This window comes from Dysidea avara, chromosome 3 (assembly GCF_963678975.1).
Source record: "Dysidea avara chromosome 3, odDysAvar1.4, whole genome shotgun sequence".
In the NCBI taxonomy this organism is placed as follows: Eukaryota; Metazoa; Porifera; class Demospongiae; order Dictyoceratida; family Dysideidae; genus Dysidea; species Dysidea avara.
In genome coordinates, this window is record NC_089274.1 from 32256886 (window position 1) to 32270454 (window position 13569).

General features: G+C 37.0%; 1 long non-coding RNA gene across 1 annotated transcript; it reads left to right on the forward strand.

The window, feature by feature from the left end:
- Positions 1-5143: 5143 nt before the first annotated feature.
- On the forward strand, positions 5144-7626 carry LOC136250724 (uncharacterized). Its single transcript, XR_010698682.1, has 4 exons — positions 5144-6724; positions 6874-6958; positions 7043-7128; positions 7318-7626. It is a non-coding gene; the product is annotated as an uncharacterized lncRNA (long non-coding RNA).
- Positions 7627-13569: the final 5943 nt, after the last annotated feature.

Sequence of the window (13569 nt, forward strand, 5' to 3'; positions counted from 1 at the left end):
GAAATGATGACTCAGAAACCACAGATACAGACCAATTATGAGTATCTAGCTACTGTCAAGAAGACAACATGGAATCTTCAAGACCTCAACAGTGAAACATCCAATTCAACAAGAAAAGCCAAGTGTAATGATTTATTCTGAAATGACAAACTATTTTGAATCTGTTGTAAAATAATTCTACAGTATGTTATACATTATATGTGGCCAAATTTGCGAAAAGGGGTCTTCCACATATGGCTAATTTTTGTGAACTCAAAAGACTGTAACTCAGTACTCAAGAGAAATATTACCCTGAAAATTGCTTCATCAACCAAGCTATGTTGGTGCTAACTACTGACTGTCAATAGCTTTTCCAATGTGAAGTTAGGAGTCTTCAAAGTTGGTAAATTGGATGTGTGTGGAAGACCCTTTTCACCAATTCGGTCAAATATGTGTACACGCACTTTCAGTATTGTACTGACACATAGATAATATTTATGATTTGATGTATAAACTGGAAAATTTAGATCAAGAATTAACAGATATGGCATTAGCTATAATATTGTCACCGGATAAGAGTCTTACCAGGACACTGGCTAACTATGAGGACCTATGAAAATTAGCATCTATACAGCATGCACGTTTTCTTTTGTTTGTCCCTGTTGTAATTGTAATAAGTTCCCCAAACCTCCCAACTTTGATCACCTGTAACCATTGCTTTAAATGAGTTTTTATATAATATAGGTAACTATAACTAATCTTAATAACTACTTACTCCTGGCCATTAATTGGCACTGGATGCCAGTGGACCTTCAGCAAACACTAGATTTTAAGGACTACTAATGTTTATACTGTACGTATCTTGTTATATGTATGCTGTAAAGCAAATAATAAAATAAAATAAATAAATAAAGCCAGGAAAGAATTATGGCTGACATCTGGTGATTTAAAGCGGTAGCTATTCCACGCACCAGCCAGAGATTCATTACTACTGACTGCACTACAACCATACCTGCAATTACTCTGTATACACTAAGCCTAAGGTAAGTGCGCCTAATTCCGGACAGTTCCTAACTCTGGACACTTCCAATGTTTTGCGTCATATCTCCAAAACTATCTACAGCATTTACTTGAAATTTTAGGTGATTAATGCTTCATATACAATGATGCTGTGATCCTAAAATCAGCTTAAAAGTCCTGCTAGTTTTTCTAAACAAGGTGATTATTTATTGCCATGTGTGGCAAAATTATCAAAAATTCTTCGATAATCGCTGCTTATTCTCAAACTCAAAGAGCTATCTGGCTGATTTTAATACAGTGCAGAGGGACAACTATGACTTACCACTGTACCAAGTTTCGTTTGCAAACAATCAGCCAAACACTTGCTATGGACGATTTTGTAAGAGCCAGTCTTGTTGAAGCTGCATAAATACACCTAGACTTGAAATACCCATAACTCCGAAACAAAAAAATACTATGACACTCAAAATCGAGTATGAGGTGGGTAATAGATGCAAGTTTAATATGGCGGTGTTTAAAATTCGAAATCAACCTCGGAAGTGCTGTATCAGGCGTGATAAAAAGTGTCCGGAGTTAGGAGCATTCGCGAAATTTACACCTAGTTGAATTTTGGAGCGTAGCTCCTCTACGGATGGAGATATTTTGATGAAAATTGCAGGACTGATGCACCATAGGATAGGCTTTATCACCATATTTTAAGGATTAACTAATTCGATTGCATGGCGAAGATAGAGCACCGTAAGCAAAACTGTCCGGAGTTAGGCGCGCTTACCTTACCTACAACCTAACAAGTGATAAGTAACAAAAGGGAGGAGGTTGTCCATTTCAGAGCATGCTAGAGGACAACAATCATGCCCGGACACCGACACTCCCAGGAGATGGACACCTTGACTCTACCATATGGCTCTACTGAGTATGCACTAAACAAACAGTACGTGCGTAGTTCTTTTTGCCGGGCCTTAAAACAACACAAGAAAAAAAAACATTCATACAGTAGTATTAAAACATGCACGAAATCTTACATGCCTTGTACAGGTAACTATGTAGATTTATTCATCAGCACACACATGCATTTTATCCTTGCCATGCCCATGCATTTCCCACTATTGTCCTACACTGATGTACCTAAATCTTATGCACATGATTTCACTTTGTCTGCAGAACTTAAGATGAATGGTACTGTGCATGTATGCTACTTTATAGCTATCAGAAACATGCAGATGGTCTCATACTCAATTATAAATGTGGATAACTGCATGACAATTTACAACACAATTAGGTAAATAAGCGAGGAGAGCAATTACAACGTGCATGGTAGCTAGTAGGTTCTAACTGAATTATACATATACTGCTTGTGCAAAGCTAATAACTTGAAAAATAAACTTCATAAGTGTCATCAGTTGTGCAACATGCCATGCATGGCTCCTCACTGTATTTGCATTTTGATATACTATGTACAGTAACACTCTTCTTTTGAGGATCCAATTTCTTGTTTACGTATACTTTTCTTGATTATACATACTGTAAATAGTACCACCACTTATACTGTATGTAGCTAGGTGTTATCATGTTTTTCGTAAAGCTTCCAACCCAGGCGATTGACCTTTATTAATTTTGACTATGTAGAATTCCATCAGATCCTACCAGATCAGCAGGACTTAACACAATTCAAGACTGAATCTGCCAACAGTGTGATGAATTCATGATTGTTTTTATCATAAATAAAGATGTCAGTTTCATCACTTATATATAGTCATGCAAGATGTCATGCCATCAATATTCTTTTATTTTAAGAAATGCTTTATTTTAAATAGGTTTATTATTATTATTGGTAATACTGTGCAGACCTCTATACTAGAGTCTAGTGCACAGGTCACAACATACCGATACAAGTACAAATTAAATAATTGCTAGTTTTTGTTTGAACTGATCAATAATTGGAGTCAATCACATTTTGGGGTAGATCATTCCAAATTTTAATTGCTGAAGGGAAAAAGGAGTACATATATTATAAGAATAAATCCGTGTCATTGGTTGCATAAGTCTCATATTATGACCTCTGGTACTATGTACATTGGATATGGGCGTCAGAAATGGATTGCTGGGATATCAACAAGGTGGTTAATTTGCATCATGCAGTAAAGCAAATTATATCTTAATCGCAGTAAAGCTAAATACATCTCAGCTCTAGAGAATAGAATAGCTAAATATGATCGCTCTATTAGAATATCTCGGTCTTCACTGAACAGAAACCGCTAAGCAAGACTAGCGCCTCCCCTTCCCTCTTACCCGAAAAGAAATGAAAGCAGAGTTCCATCCGGCGTAGTCAATAGGTACGGCAGTGCAAAAACCTTCTGCTTGATGTTATACGAATACCAGGTAGTCCAGGTTAGCTATACTCAGATGGTACGATTTTCCGTACCATACGCGTATGGTTGTGTTCTATACCATATGCGTATTTTGTACCATACGCGTATGGTACATACCATATGCGTATACGCGTACATGCAGTACAGCCATACGCGTATGGTACGGAAAATCGTACCATCTGAGTATACTGAGCTAACCTGGTATGCGTATAACATCAAGCAGAAGGTTTTTGCACTGCCGTACCTATTGACTACGCCGGATGGAACTCTACTTTCATTTCTTTTCGGGAAAGAGGGAGGGGGAGGCGCTAGTCTCGCTTAGCAGTTTCTGTTCAGTGAAGACCGAGATATTCTAATAGAGCAATCATATTTAGCTATTCTATTCTCTAGAGCTGAGATGTATTTAGCTTTACTGCGATTAAGATATAATTTGCTTTACTGCATGATGCAAATTAACTACCTTGTTGATATCCCAGCAAATCCATTTCTGACACCCATATCCAATGTACATAGTACCAGAGGTCATAATATGAGATTTATACAACCAATGACAAGGATTGATTCTTATATGTACTCCTTTTTCTCTTCAGCAATTAAAATCTGGAATGATCTACCCCAAAATGTGATTGACTCCAATTAGATTGATCAGTTCAAACAAAAACCAGCAATTATTTAATTTGTACTTGTATGTATGTTGTGACCTGTGCACTGAACCATGGAATAATTTACCCGAAGAAGTAGCATGTGCAGCATCAGTTGATGATTTTAAGAAATTGATTGACCAATATTCATCTAACACTATGTATAAATGTATGTAATTAGTCTACTTGTACTTTTTTTACCTGTTGATCAGGTGTAACAGGCTGTTTAGCCTTATAAATTACCTGTAATAAATAATAATAATAATAATAATAGACTCTAGTATAGAGGTCTACACAGTATTACCAATAATAATAATAATAAACCTATTTAAAATAAAGCATTCCTTTAAAATAAAAGAATATTGATGGCATGATATCTTGCATGACTATATATAAGTGATGAAACTGACATCTTTATTTATGATAAAAACAATCATGAATTCATCACACTGTTGGCAGATCCAGTCTTGAATTGTGTTAAGTCCTGCTGATCTGGTAGGATCTGATGGAATTCTACATAGTCAAAATTAATAAAGGTCAATCGTCTGGGTTGGAAGCTTTACGATAAACATGATAACACCTAGCTACATACAGTATAAGTATGAAAAGTATAAATCAAAGGAAGGGAATTAAATATAATATGTCTTGATTTATACATAGTCATTGGTGTATAATCTATAACAATGTATCTCGTTGTCTGTTTAACATTTCATTTCATCAAAGTATCTGACACCATCACCCATACAATTATGATGGTTTATGTAAGCACCTGCACTGTAAAAAATGCCAAAAAAATGACAAAAAGCATACGTTGTTTCAGCAGAACTGTTAATTGCTGTTTTAACATTCTAGATGTTTTAACAAAAAGTGACTGTTAGTGTAACGACAATTTTTTACTTTAACAAGGAAATAATGTTACAACAACAAAAATTCCCTGTTGTTATTTTAATAAATGAAGTGTTTGCTGTTTTTTTGCAGCAGGGATAACAAGTTCTTTGTTAAAATGAAAAATCCTTTTTTACAGTGTGTAGATTATTTTCTTGATATCTTCTGACTTTTGTACATATTGATTTATTGGCTCATCCAGCTGTCTACTGCCTTATTTGCCATGGATTTTCATCTCACATTTTTATAACAAATGACTTCATTTCTCCATAGTGGAAATGCTATTGATTTGAAAATACACAAGCTGGCATACTGTACGTTCTTTAGAATAGTTGAGTTAAAATGACCAGATTTGTGAAAAGGTACCTTTTCCACACATTTTACATACCATCAAACAAAATGGTGTAACACTTGACTCCTTACACTGATAAACTTGCTCTTAGTATCAAAATGCTGCTAGATACTATAGTAGCTACTGTACACTCATGGATAATTATAAGGTATATGTTCAAAAACTTATGAAACCCCAAAGTTCATGGGTTAAATTTTGTGTGTGGAAAGGTACATTTTCGCAAATCCGGTCACAAATTATCTAGCTGTTGCATAGCAACTGCACAACTGCACACACTGACAACATAATTATGGTAAATTTTATTTTTTGTTTCTTCTTCCACACAGTACATTTTGGCTGCAATTGCTACACATATGTTGCTTCCTATTGGATTCGTGGTCCATTGTTTAATTGATATAATGAAAATTCAAAAACTAGGCCGTTATTACATAATGCTATGTAGAGCCATTATTACATAATGCTATGTAGAGCCATTATTACATAATGCTATGTAGAGCCATTATTACATAATGCTATGGAGAGTTAATGATGTAATGTAATGATGTGATATGATGTAATATAATGTAATTTATGCATATATACCTGTAATATTACTGAATATTGTGTACTGTAGTTGTAAGAGTTAGTTGTTATTGTGTACTTTCAGTTATTGATTAATAATATTATATACAGTGGTCTGTTTTGCCTATAAACGGTCTGCCCAAGAGCCTATGTTTCCCTACAATTAGAACAATACCCACACATATGTGTTTACAAATACACCTGAAGATAGTCAAAGATTAGTACATGCAATAATTAAAGACTATATATAGAGCGATATTACCCAAAAAACTCTACTATAGGCTTCTCTATACTTGTATATATGAACTTTGTAAAAATGTGTTTGGGTTTAAAGGTACCCAATTATCCTTTCAACATAAAACAAGAGCAGCATGCTCCTTGCCTTACTCAGAAACTGAAATTTGAAGTTTGATCTTCTAAAGCATTATTTAGGACAAAAGACATTGATTTCTGTTAGGCTTTAGAATTGTGCCAGCATATTGGTATTCACGATTTTTCAATGAATATAACAGGAATGCATGGTGATATAAACACTAAGCCTGCAGTAGAGGTAGCATTGTAGCTAAATATAAGCATAAGATTTTGATATAATTATCCATATAAATACACATTAAAATACTGCATTCTGATTGGTTAAAACATAGCAACCATATTAAATAATTGGCAAATCAAACCAATTTTTTCAGGGCATATATATATGCATATTATTTCATTAAATATTTTATTTTATTGTTGCTACATATAATCTATTGTTTACCTTTAATTTGTTACTTAAAAATGGATATTTATGCCTGGTGGCATGCACTAAAGGAGTGTTGAGCAGACAATTACAATCAGATGAGCTCAAGAAGTACATTGTAATGATTGCTCAAACAGAGGAAGACCTGGAGAATGCTGATACAATAACATTGAGGGAGGTAGGAAAGAGATATAATAACTGTAGAGAAAGTAATGTTTCAGTTTGCAAATTAATGTAAACCTACATGGCTGTAACTTAAGACATGCTATACTCTAATACTGATGTGCATAGCAATTAATTGTGCAATATTTTTTTTTTAAACTGCAGTTTGCTGAATCTTTACTATTGAATGAGGCATGCACATTGCCTAATGAGATGAAGTAGGAAAACATAACATGGCAAAGATTTTATGGTGAGTTTATGAGTTCTAATGAATAATTCAGTAATGAATGTATATTATCTAGCATTGTTTAATTGTTATAAGTGTGTTGTATAGCTACTCACTACTTACTGTCATGCTTGTGGATGGGAAGATGCCTAATGAGATGAAGTAGGAAAACCTAACATGGCAAAGATTTTATGGTGAGTTCTGTTATGAGTTCTAATGAATAATTCAGTAATGAATGTATATTATCTAGCATTGTTTAATTGTTATAAGTGTGTTGTATAGCTACTCACTACTTACTGTCATGCTTGTGGATGGGAAGACAATGTGTTTAGCTACTCTTATCTGAATGTACTCTTTAACATCCACATTAATTTTTGCTGTAGGTCCAGTGTGATGAATGTGAGTGGTGCAAGGTACTATTTACAGTATGTATAATCAAGAAAAGTGTACGTAAACAAGAAATTGGATCCTCAAAAGAAGAGTGTACATATAGTATATCAAAATGCAAATACAGTGAGGAGCCATGCATGGCATGTTGCACAACTGATGACACTTACAAAGTTCATTTTTCAAGTTATTAGCTTTGCACAAGCAGTATATGTATAATTCAGTTAGAACCTTCTAGCTACCATGCACATTGTAATTGCTCTCCTCGCTTATTTACCTAATTGTGCTGTACATTGTCATGCAGTTATCCACATTTATAATTGAGTATGAGACCATCTGCATGTTTCTGATAGCTATAAAGTAGCATACATACACAGTACCATTCATGTGAAGTTCTGCAGACAAAGTGAGATCATGTACATAAGATTTAGGTACATCAGTGTAGGACTATATAGTGGGAAATGCATGGGCATGGCAAGGATAAAATGCATGTGTGTGCTGATGAATAAATCTACATAGTTATAGCTCAGTAGTAAGCAGATTATTATGTTGTGTTCTAAGTTTACTCAGCTAGAAATGCTTGTAAAGACAGCCCATTGTAGCTAGGTGATGGTAAGGCTAGAAGACACTGAGAAAAGGCATAATACGCATATGGTACGTACCATACGCGTATGTCCATACCGTACGCGTATGGTACGGAAAATCGTACCGTACGCGTATGGTACATACCATACGCGTACGGTACAAAATACGCATATGGTATAGAACAGTTGTACCTTACGCGTATACGCATATGGTATGTACCATACGCGTATGGCCCAAAATACGCATATGGTATAGAACATATCCATGTGTATGCTGACCTACCAGGATTGTGAGCTAGTGAGGTCCTCAAGCCACTGTACCATCAAACCTGTTGCAGACCACATAGTGTTGTTTACAATTCTGAAGCACCTTTTGTAGCTTAACTGGAACTGACTTAATTGTCCCTTGTGCTCTGAACATCACATTGAAGCAGCTAGGTCTAGGAAGCAAAATAAGACAGAGTACTTATAGCTACTTGCAGAACTTGATCATTTGAGGATTGATCAAGACACACGATAGTGTGTCGTGCGGCCCAAGAAGCCGGCGCGCAACCCCATGAGTATATTGACAGGAAGAAAGAAAACGCAATTTTCGCATCTTCGTAGCTCTGTGCTGCCTTGATGAAACAAGACAAATTTTGCTGTGTACATTCCCTCCAACTTCAGTACTCCACATTCCAAATTTGAGCGAAATCGCTTCAGGCATTCCTGAGATATCCGACTTCAAAAATTGGCTTAGTTTCTTCGTTTTTCTTCTTCTTCTTATTTTTCTTCCTCTTTTCGCACACTTACAAAAACTGCTATAAAACCCGAACGCGTTATCCGAGTGCCTTGAAATAGACGATATGCACACTCTATTACTCGAACGAAAAATGATCAATTAAGCGTAGACGGCGCAAAACTCGACGGTACCTTAAAAGCGGAAGTCCCATACAAAAGTATGGGAAGCAAATGCGGCTCGAGCAATAACTCACCACTCGAGCTAAGGACAGGCCGTCTTGCTTGCCATACACTTCTTTGGCACGGAAAGAAGTGTATGGCAAGCGAGATGGCCTGTCCTTAGCTCGAGTGGTGAGTTATTGCTCGAGCCGCATTTGCTTCCCATACTTTTGTATGGGACTTCCGCTTTTAAGGTACCGTCGAGTTTTGCGCCGTCTACGCTTAATTGATCATTTTTCGTTCGAGTAATAGAGTGTGCATATCGTCTATTTGGCACACAGAAGGGGGGTATAAAGGCGCATCTCTGTACCAACTTTGGCTGGAATACCATAAACAGGCAAAGAGTTATGAGCGATTATGCACGAAAAATAACATCAATATGTTGTCACGCCTACAGGGTAAACCGCATATGGGAAGAAGCTGAAAATCGGTGGGTGAATAGGTTAACTATTGAACCTCAAACCTTTTGTGGTTTGAAAGAAATCGAGCTAAAAACCAGGAAGATACAGCGAAAAAATCAACAGTGTGTAACAATTACTCAATCGAAATTAGCTAATTTTTATTATTATTATTATTATTATTATGCTTGCCACGCCTACCAGATAAACCACTTGGGGTAATGCTTTGAAAATCGCTGTACAGATGGAGTTATCATCTTAGAAAGGCTCTTCAATGGTGTAGAAAAATCAGACTTAAAGCCACGGAGTTATAACACGAAATCCAACTTGGTGTATATAGCAAGTGCGAGATCGAGATACTCTAATAGAGCAGTCATCCTAATAGAGCAGTCATCCTGATAGAGAAGTCACCCTGAACAGAATTCAAGAGATCAGTTAGAAATAAGTAACCTGTATAGAGATCAGCTACAAACAAATCACCCTGTAGAGAGTTCAGCTACAAACAATTCACCCTGTTCAGACATCAGTTAGAAGAAGTTTTCTTGTAGAGAGTTCAGTTACAAACAAATCACCCTGTTGAAAGATCAGCTAGAAGATGTCACCTTATAGATAGTTCAGTTACAAAGAAACCATCATGTAGAGAATTCAGCTACAAACTAGTGACCCTGTAGATACATCAGCTAGAAGAAGTTACCTTGTAGAGAGTTCAGCTACAAAGAAACCATTCTGTAAAGAGCTCAGCTGCAAACAAATCACCTATACAGAATTCAGCTACAAACAAATCACCCTGTAGAGAGATCAGCTAGAAGAAGTTACCTTGTAGATAGTTCAGCTACAAACAAATCATCCTGTAGAGAGATCAGCTAGAAGAAGTTACCTTGTAGATAGTTCAGCTACAAACAATTCACCCTGTACAGAGCTCAGTTAAAAGAGGTTTCCTTGTAGAGAGTTCAGCTACAGACAAATCACCCTGTAGAGAGATCAGTTAGAAGAAGTTACCTTGTAGATCGTTCAGCTACAAACAATTCACCCTGTAAAGAGATCAGCTAGAAGAAGTTACCTTGTAGAGAGTTCAGCTACAAAGAAACCATCATGTAGAGAATTCAGCCGCAAAAAAAATCATGTATAGAGAGTTCAGCTAGAAACAAGTCACCCTGTAGAGAGATCAGCTAGAAGAAGTTTCCTTGTAGAGAGTTCTGCTACAAACAAATCACCCTGTAGAAAGATCAGCTAGAAGAAATCACCTTGTAGAGAGTTCAGCTTCAAAGAAGCAATCATGTGAGAGTTCAGGTACAAACAAATTGTCCTGTAGAGAGATCAGCTAGAAGAAGTTACCTTGTAGAGAGTTCAGCTACAAAGAAACCATCATGTAGATAGTTCAACTACAAACAAATCACCCTGTAGAAAGATCAGCTATAGAAGAAATCACCTTGTAGAGAGTTCAGCTACAAAGAAACTATCATGTAGAGAGTTCAACTACAAACAAATCACCCTGTAGAAAGATCAGCTACAGAAGAAATCACCTTGTAGAGAGTTCAGCTACAAAGAAACCATCATGTAGAGAGTTCAGCTAAAAACAAATCGGCCTGTAGAGAGATCAGCTAGAAGAATTACCTTGTAGAGAGGTCAGCTACAAAGAAACCATCATGTAGAGAGTTCAGCTGCAAACAAATCGCCTGTAGAGAGTTAAGCTGCAAACAAATCACCTATAGAGAGTTCAGCTAGAAACAAGTCACCCTGTAGGGAGATCAGCTAGAAACAAGTCACCTTGTAGAGAGTTCAGCTAGAAGAAGTCACATTGTAGAGCTACAAAGAAACTACCATGTAGAGTTCAGCCACAAACAAATCACCCTGTAGAGAACTCAGCTACAAACAAATCGCCCTGTAGAAAGATTAGCTAGAAGAAGTTACCTTATAGGGAGTTCAGCTATGAACAGATCACCCTGTAGAGAGTTCAGCTACAAACAAATCACCCTGTAGAGAGTTTAGCTACAAACAAATCACCCTGTAGACAGTTCAGTTACAAAGAAACCACCATGTAGAGAGTTCAGCTGCAAAAAAATCAATCACTCTGTTGAGAGTTCAGCTAGAAGAAGTCACCTTGTAGAGAGTTAAGCTGCAAATAAATCACCCTATAGAGAATTCAGCTACAAACAAATCACCCTGTAGAAAGATCAGCTAGAAGAAGTTACCTTGTAGAGAGTTCAGCTACAAAGAAACCACCATGTAGAGAGTTCAGCTGCAAACAAATCACCTGTAGAGAGTTCAGCTAGAAACAAGTCACCCTGTAGAGAGATCAGCTAAAAACAAGTCACCCTGTAGAGAGTTCAGCTAGAAGAAGTCACATTGTAGAGAGTTCAGCTACAAAAAAACTACCACGTAGAGAGTTCAGCTGCAAACAAATCATCCTGTAGAGAGTTCAGCTAGAAGAAGTCACCTTTTAGAGAATTCAGCTACAAAGCAACCACCATGTAAAGAGTTCAGCTGCAAAAAACTCAATCACCTTGTAGAAAGATCGGCTAGAAGAAGTTACCTTGTAGAGAGTTCAGCTACAAAGAAACCACCATGTAGAGAGTTCAGCTGCAAACAAATCACCTATAGAGAGTTCAGCTAGAAACAAGTCACCCTGTAGAGAGTTCAGCTAGAAGAAGTCACATTGTAGAGAGTTCAGCTACAATGAAACTCCCATGTAGAGAGTTCAGCTGCAAACAAATCACCCTGTAGAGAACTCAGCTACAAACAAATATGCAGTGTAAAAAGATCAGCTAGAAGAAGTTACCTTGTAGAGAGTTCAGCTACAACAAAACCACCATGTAGAGAGTTCAGCTACAAACAAATCACCTGTAGAGAGTTCAGCTAGAAACAAGTCACCCTATAGAGAGATCAGCTAGAAACAAGTCACGTTGTAGAGAGTTCAGCTAGAAGAAGTCACGTTGTAGAGAGTTCAGCTACAAAGAAACCACCATTTAGAGAGTTCAGCTGCAAACAAATCACCCAGTAGAAAGTTCAGCTATGAACAGATCACCCTGTTGAGAGTTCAGTTAGAAACAAGGAATCCTGTAGAGAGATCACCTAGAAGTATCGCCTTGTAGAGAGTTCAGCTACAAACAAATCACCTGTAGAGAGTTCAGCTACAAACAAATCACCCTGTAGAGAGATCAGCTAGAAGAAGTCACCTTGTAGAGAGTTCAGCTATAAAGAAACCACCATGTAGAGAATTCAGCTGCAAACAAACACCCTGTAGAGAACTCAGCTACAAACAAATCGCCCTGTAGAAAGATCAGCTAGAAGAAGTTACCTTGTAGGGATTTCAGCTACAAACAAATCACCCTGTAGAGAGTTCAGCTGCAAAGAAACCATTCTGTAAAGAGCTCAGCTGCAAACAAATCACTTGTACAGAATTCAGCTACAAACAAATCACCCTGTAGAGAGATCAGCTAGAAGAAATTACCTTGTAGATAGTTCAGCTACAAACAAATCACCCTGTAGAAAGATCAGTTAGAAGAAGTTACCTTGGAGAAAGTTCAGCTACAAAGAAACCATTTTGTAAAGAGCTCAGCTGCAAACAAATCACCTGTACAGAATTCAACTACGAACAAATCACCCTGTAGAGAGATCAGCTATAAGAAGTTACCTTGTAGATAGTTCAGCTACAAACAAATCTCCCTGTAGAGAGATCAACTAGAAGAAATTACCTTGTAGAGAGTTCAGCTACAAAGAAACCACCATGTAGAGAGTTCAGCTGCAAAGAAATCACCCTGTAGAAAATTCTGCCAGAAACAAATTGCCCTGTAGAAAGATCAGTTAGAAGAAGTTACCTTTTAGAGAGTTCAGCTACAAAGAAACCATTCTGTAAAGAGCTCAGCTGCAAACAAATCACCTATACAGAATTCAGCTACAAACACATCACCCTGTAGAGAGATCAGCTAGAAGAAGTTACCTTGTAGATCGTTCAGCTACAAACAATTCACCCTGTAGAGAGAGCAATTAGAAGAAGTCACCTTGTAGAGTGTTCAGTTACAAAGAAACCACCATGGAGATTTCTTTAATCAATATAATATTATGTGACCGGATTTGCGAAAAGGGGTCTTCCACACACATCCAATTCCGTAACCGTTGGAGACCATAACTCAGTGTTCAAGTAACATATTAACCTGAAAATTTCACCACGTATTCAGCTATAGTGGTGCTCACCACTGTCCAACATTCAAGGCAATAGCTCTTTCCAATCTGAAGTTATCAATTGTCAAAGTTGGCAAATTGGATGTGTGTGGAAGACCCCGTTTCGCAAATCCGGTCACATATGTATTATACAGTATATATAATT